Below are 6144 nucleotides of genomic sequence, written 5' to 3'. Positions count from 1 at the left end.
AAAGTCATGGGACAGGGGGTCAGTAGGAAGAGCACAAATGGCACAACAGCTAAGACCTTGCTTGTGATGCCAGCTTTCACACTAGCCCAGCTACAGCTATTACTGGCATTTGCCCACTATACTCACCTATGTATAGCATGGAGGCATGATACTCACTACCTAATTGGTATAAGAATTAAATGAGATGGAGCTAGCATGGTGATATGATAGATTAAGCTGCCACCTGCAATGCATGCCAACATTCCATATGAAAACTAGCTCAAGTCCTGGTTGCTCTACTTCCAATCCTGTTCTTTGCTGACATCAGCTCCTGGGAAAGTGGCAGAAGGCAACCCAAGTCCTTGGGCCTTTACCTTTATATGGGAGACCTGGGTTGAGTTCCGGGCTCCTGTTGTCCAGGCCATTGCTGTCATTTCAGGAGTGAAGCAGCAGATGGAAGATCCTCTCTTGCTCTGTAACTCTGCCTTGAGAGAGAGAGATGCCTTGAGAGAGAGAGAGAGCAAGTGAGAGAGAGATAAACTTTTTAAAAAGAATTAAATGAGAAGGTACCCATGAATGGCATAGCATTCAATAGGCACCTTGGTGATGTTAGCATCATCTCTTTCCTTTATCTCTTTGTGGAAATAATAGTGTAGTGACCTTCTTTATGGGTGGAAGCCATGCCTCTCTCTGTCTTCATACTCATAGCCTTTAGCAAAGTGTCTTACAACAGAGCTTGAATCAGTACATGCTTGCTTATCAAAGGGATGCTTAACTAAATAAAGGAATGAACTAACAAACTGTAGTAAAATGTTGGATTGAGAAAGCAATGCTGTCATTGTTTTCAAGAAAATCCCTACAGTAGACTGTCCCTCCACTACACATGGAAGCAGTCGCTACTGCTGCTGCTGTCATCATCTGCCCCCGATTCTCAGGCTTACGTGGGGCAGTATTTATATTTAAATATTTCGTGTAGGGCCTGGCCCTTTTTAAACACCTGATGAATGTCAGTCACCCATTGCTGGTGGATTGTAGTTTGAGGGGGCAGCAAAGATCCTGTGTGGTCTGCAATGGCTCTGCCTGGTCACGTACTTTTGTCTAACCCACCAGAGCTGTGCATCAGATGGAGCCTCTTCTGCAGCTTTGGGCTGAAACCATTTTAGAAGGCCTAAAAATCATCAGCATTTGAGTATTTTTAGCCAACTCTAGTGGTTTAGAGAGGGAGGGGTGGAAATGGAACGAGGGGGAGAGTGCCTGTTGTCATCTGCAACCTGAAATGACTCCTTGTTATCATCTGTTTCTCCCAAATCTGCTTTGTTGGCAGACTTGGGGATGAGAGCAGGGAGGGAACAAGGGAGGGAGAGGTTAAGGGGAAGGGTATGTTTTCATTCCCAACTTGGCAGTGACTGCAGTAAGGTGAGCCTCACCCTCTCCTTTTCTGAGCCCCCGGACAGGGAAGGGAGAGCACTAGCCCCATTAATGAGAGGTGTTGCATGAGGCCATTCACCTTTCTGTTGCAACTTTTCCTCTTCTATGAATGGAAAACAACCACGATGCTCTCCCCTCCACAAGATGCGTTATATCACTTTCAGCACAGCCTCACAAGGTAGTCACACGCCATGTTCCACCAAGAGCTCCATCCTTGTTCTCCTTGAGACCAGTCACACCTGCTGGGCTTCTCCAGGACCTTTGCACCTTTGAAACATGAAGGAGCTCCCCGTCAACCAGACACTAGCCTCCAAAGGTGTACGGGGGCTCCTCTGAGCCCTGTGCATTAGCCCTCCACTCTCCAAGGGACCACCACAGGTACACAACCTTTTTGTAAAAGAAAGAAAGCGAGAGAGAGAGAGAAGGAAGGAAGGAAGGGAGGGAGGGAGGGAGGGAGGAGGAAGGGAGGGAGGGAGGGAGGGAGGGAGGGAGGGAGGGAGGGAGGGAGGGAGAGAGAGAGAGAGAGAGAGAGAGAGAGAGAGAAAGAAAGAAAGAAAGAAAGAAAGAAAGAAAGAAAGAAAGAAAGAAAGAAAGAAAGAAAGAAAGAAAGAAAGAGAAAGAGACTTATTTAATTTTTATTGGAAAATCAGACTTACAGAGAGAAGGAGAGACAAAGAGAAAGATCTTCCATCCACTGGCTCACTCCCCAAGTGACCACAATGGCTAGAGCTGAGCTGATCCAAAGCCAGAGCCAACAGCTTCTTCTGGGCACATGCAAGGCAAGAATCTAGCCACTAAGCTATCTCACCAGGCCCCACACAACCTCTCTTATTGAGTGCTCATTTTAGCTCCAAACCAGTTGGCCTATCTCTGTGGAGTCAACGACCAACCCTGGTTCCTCCAGGAGGTCTGGTTTCGGTGGTGACCTGAATAACCTGTAACCTAGAAACAAGAGTCATAAATTCACCAGGTGTCTAGTAAACACCCACATTCCTCTTTCTAAGAGGAGGGTGTAGACAATGCTGAGAAAATGGCAGTGAAGTCCAGGGGAGGAATTGGTCATAAAAACAAACATTTATGGCCAGGAGACTGCACTAATAGTGAAATCCCTGATCTCACTTGGGATCAATGTGCCCTTGGCTTGTCGTTGTCCTTGGGCAAGACAGAGGCGCCTGCTGACTCTGCTTCTTGGGAGGGAGTAGGATTTACAGCAGTTCAACAAGTACAAGGATTGAACTTTGGAAACAGGAGCCTGCATCCTTAGGGATGTATTCAGGTGGCTTACTGTGCCAAGAGGGGAATAAAAGCCCCATGGGGATGTGTGGGTCCTGCAGGGAAAGGGCAGCCATCCTCCCTGCCTCTCCTCCAGGCTTGGCAACTGGAGTCTCCCAGCTCAGGGCTGTCCTGCTTGCCTTTGCACTCCTTCCCAGAGCACAAGCTTGCTTTCCCCACTGCTAACCCAAATGACTGCAGTGGTGGGACATGTTGCTCTCCTCCTGACAGAGCTTTTCAGTGATACCACCCCTTCCCTCCCCATCCCCCATGCCATCAAAACTCCCCTGTCAGGCTGGCTCCTGAGCACCTGCTTGTTCAGTCCTATTCCCCTTTCCAATAGACTTGTGCACCCTCCTTGCTGCTGGTGGTCTTCCCTGCTGTGCAGCCTGATCTGGAAAGCCTTTCCTTGGCACCTCCCTGGCTGGCCGTGGACAGAGAGGAGATCTGGGTCTTGTGGCCCCGTGCGGAAATATTTCTACCAGCACAGAACTTAAACATTTATTTTTGGGAAATGACAAAGCTTGATCTGGTGATGTGGTAACACACTAGGCATGTGTGTAAATGCTCTTTGTGTCAAATACTTAATCTAAGCAAGACACTGTGATGAGCTCTTTAAGGGTTATCTGACATTACACATCATTCTACCCTGTGATAGGTCGTTGTTCTGCCTGTGGAGACAATTGACAAAATGCATCTTAGAACAACTAACTTGTCCATGGTCCCACAGGTAGGCAGAGATTGGCTCCCAAGACTGTGCTCTTTTTTACACCTCAAACACTCCCACTTGCGCCTCTGTTCAAAAACATTAATCTTGGGTGGAAGAAAGGCATTGTCTTGCTTCTAGAGGGGAGCATAGCAGAAGCAAACAAGAGTGTGTTTTATTATGTCGCCACCCGTGGTCTAATGGCTGGTTTCCCAATTACCAACTGCCGCCTCCCTGCTGCAGAGGCCAGCACTCCAGCCCCTTCTGAGCAAGAACAAAGCAAGGCCTACGCTACAGGCGCCTGGGCTCTGCCACATAAAAACATCCGGGGAACTTTAACAGCATTTTCCCTGCTAATGACCACCTTAGGAGAGCTGCTCAATAGGCTTTCTGTGGGTTGAAAATTAAGAGTCTTATTAATAGGAGAGAATGAGGGGCGTCAGTGTAGGGTGAGGTTCTTCAGCTGAAAGGTCTGGTTAATCTCCCAAATAGCTCAATAATTTTTTTCCCTTCCTGATTAGCTTTACTTTTCAAAACCTAGAGCGTGTGCCTGGTGCAATAGCCTGGTGGCTAAATCCTTACCTTGCATTCGCCAGGAGTACCAGTTTATGTCTTTGGTGATACACTTCCCATCCAGCTCCCTGCCTGTGGCCTGGGAATGCAATAGATGACAGCTCAAAGGCTTGGGACCCTGTACCCACATGGGAGACCCAGAAGAAGCTTCAAACTCCAGGCTTCAGATCAGCTCAGCTCCAGCCACTGCAGTTGCTTGGGGAGTGAACCAGTGGGTGGAAGATCCACTCTTTGTCTTCTCCTTCTCTCTGTGTAAACCTGACTTTCCAATAAAAATAAAATAAATCCTTTTAAAAGATAATAAAATACCCTAGAGCCTTTCCCTTTCCGTGACTGCTCTTCAGGGTAGCATCCTCAGCAGGCATACCACCCCCGGTGACTGTTAGATGTGCAGCTCCCAAATGCACCAAGACAACTGAGTGCAGGGGCCATTAACCCCAGATAACTAGAGGAGTTCACTGCCAGGAGACGAAGTCTGAGATGGACCTTTAGGATCAATGTATCTTCCTCCATTAGGCTCATTTCCTCTGAAGGAAGTGGGTAGGGCCATTACGGTCGATGTTATTGACAGGCCTGTCTATTGCCTGCCTCCTGAGGCTGAGGCTGGGGGAACAGGAGCAAGACTTTAGAGAGAAGATTGTTAAACTGATCTACCCAAGCACTTGGCAAGCCTACTTTAATGGACAACAGAAGAATCACTTGTATGAAAAGGATAGAATAGATTATTTCATATTGGAAAGGTGGGCAACTCTACCAGGTACAGAAAAGGGTGGCATGAGTTTGAGTACAGTTATACATGGAAGAATTGTGCAAGGGTGGTTAGGTGACCAAGACTTATAGTTGGGCCACCTTGTCTGTCAAAAAAGGGAATTTTCCTTCAAAGGCCAAGGATGGTCTTGGTGCCATCTTATCTGGCCTTGGGAACAAGTGGGCAAGATGTTTTAAAGATCCTCTGCCACCAAGAGATCACTATTTATCAGTCTTCATTTTGAAGACCTCAAAACCCTTACTAAATGCAACATTTTTCTAACCTACCTTATGGGTTTATTTACCAATTCCTCATTGGAAATGAGAGAAAGAGAGAGAAAGGAAGGAAGGAACAAACGAATGAACAAAGGAAAGAAGGAAGGAAGGAAACACCAACTGCATTTGGCTAATGCCTAACTTTTTAACCAGAAAAGTGTGACTAATCTGTTATTGCTTCTAGCTTGGGTTGTTTCTACTTGCTTCTTAAATGCTTCTTACTTGTTTGACATCTGACCCTCAAGTAAAAGTAGGACTAACCACATGTGAGTCTTAGTGGCCACTGGTAGCTGAGAGGGCACAATATCAGAAACTGGATGTATGCGTGGTGATGAAAGTGGGAGATGCCATGCATCAGGTCACGATTTCTCTGTAAGCACCTCCCATTCCTGGTTACAGAGTGCCTGGACCTGTGTTTACTTTGTCTTTTATATCCATCTGCCCCAACCTCACTCTCAACTGCTCTACACATGGAGGAAATTCCATTCGTGGAGCATAAAAGGAATGGTCAGTAAGCCATAGTCTGAAACACTAAGTCAGTTCTGATGCACTGAATAGCAGCTGGGGGGCGGGGGAAACTCGTCCTTTGTAGATTAGCAAGGGCTTGGGAGATTTTAGTCATGAGGGTCTTTTCCTGTCTAGACATGCTCCTACAGAGAATACGTTTGGTTTTACTCATTTCTGCTGGGGGAGTATGAGAAGCAAGTCCCTGCTGATGTAGCTAAACTAAATGTCAGAACAGACCTTGTCAGGCAGCCACTGACATTCCCAGCATTCCAACTGCCTCTGCTGCCATGCAGCCCTGGTTTAGCCAAGGAGATTGGACAAGGTCTTCATGTTTGTGCCCAGCAAAAAGCTTATTGGCCATGATTTTCTGGGTTTCCAGAGAAGAGGACCCAGAAGGCCATTAGCTGAGATGCTTCCAGTCCAAAGACTGGTGGGAAGGAATGGGCTTCAGCAGTTGTGACCCAAATTACATAGATTTTTTTTTAAAAGGCATCAGATCCATCTAAGGTTTATGAGTACTCCATATTCCTCTTTCACTGATTCGTAGGCTTTCTGTAACAGCATCCAGAACCAACTCCTAGAGTGAGACAACAGAGATGACTCTTGGTGCACCTGTCAAGTAGAGCTGCCCCAGCACACAGAAGCTGCTAACAGCA

At 46.9% G+C, this 6144-nt stretch overlaps 1 protein-coding gene across 1 annotated transcript in view; it reads left to right on the top strand.

The window, feature by feature from the left end:
• UBASH3B (ubiquitin associated and SH3 domain containing B) overlaps window positions 1–6144 on the top strand; it is a 134720-nt gene that overhangs the window by 86025 nt on the left and 42551 nt on the right. The gene's annotated exons all lie outside the window — the stretch shown is intronic.

This window comes from Ochotona curzoniae, unplaced genomic scaffold (assembly GCF_017591425.1).
Source record: "Ochotona curzoniae isolate NIBS_2020 unplaced genomic scaffold, NIBS_Ocur_1.0 contig_2723, whole genome shotgun sequence".
NCBI classification, from domain to species: domain Eukaryota; kingdom Metazoa; phylum Chordata; class Mammalia; order Lagomorpha; family Ochotonidae; genus Ochotona; species Ochotona curzoniae.
This window is presented reverse-complemented; position numbering and strand designations above follow the sequence as displayed.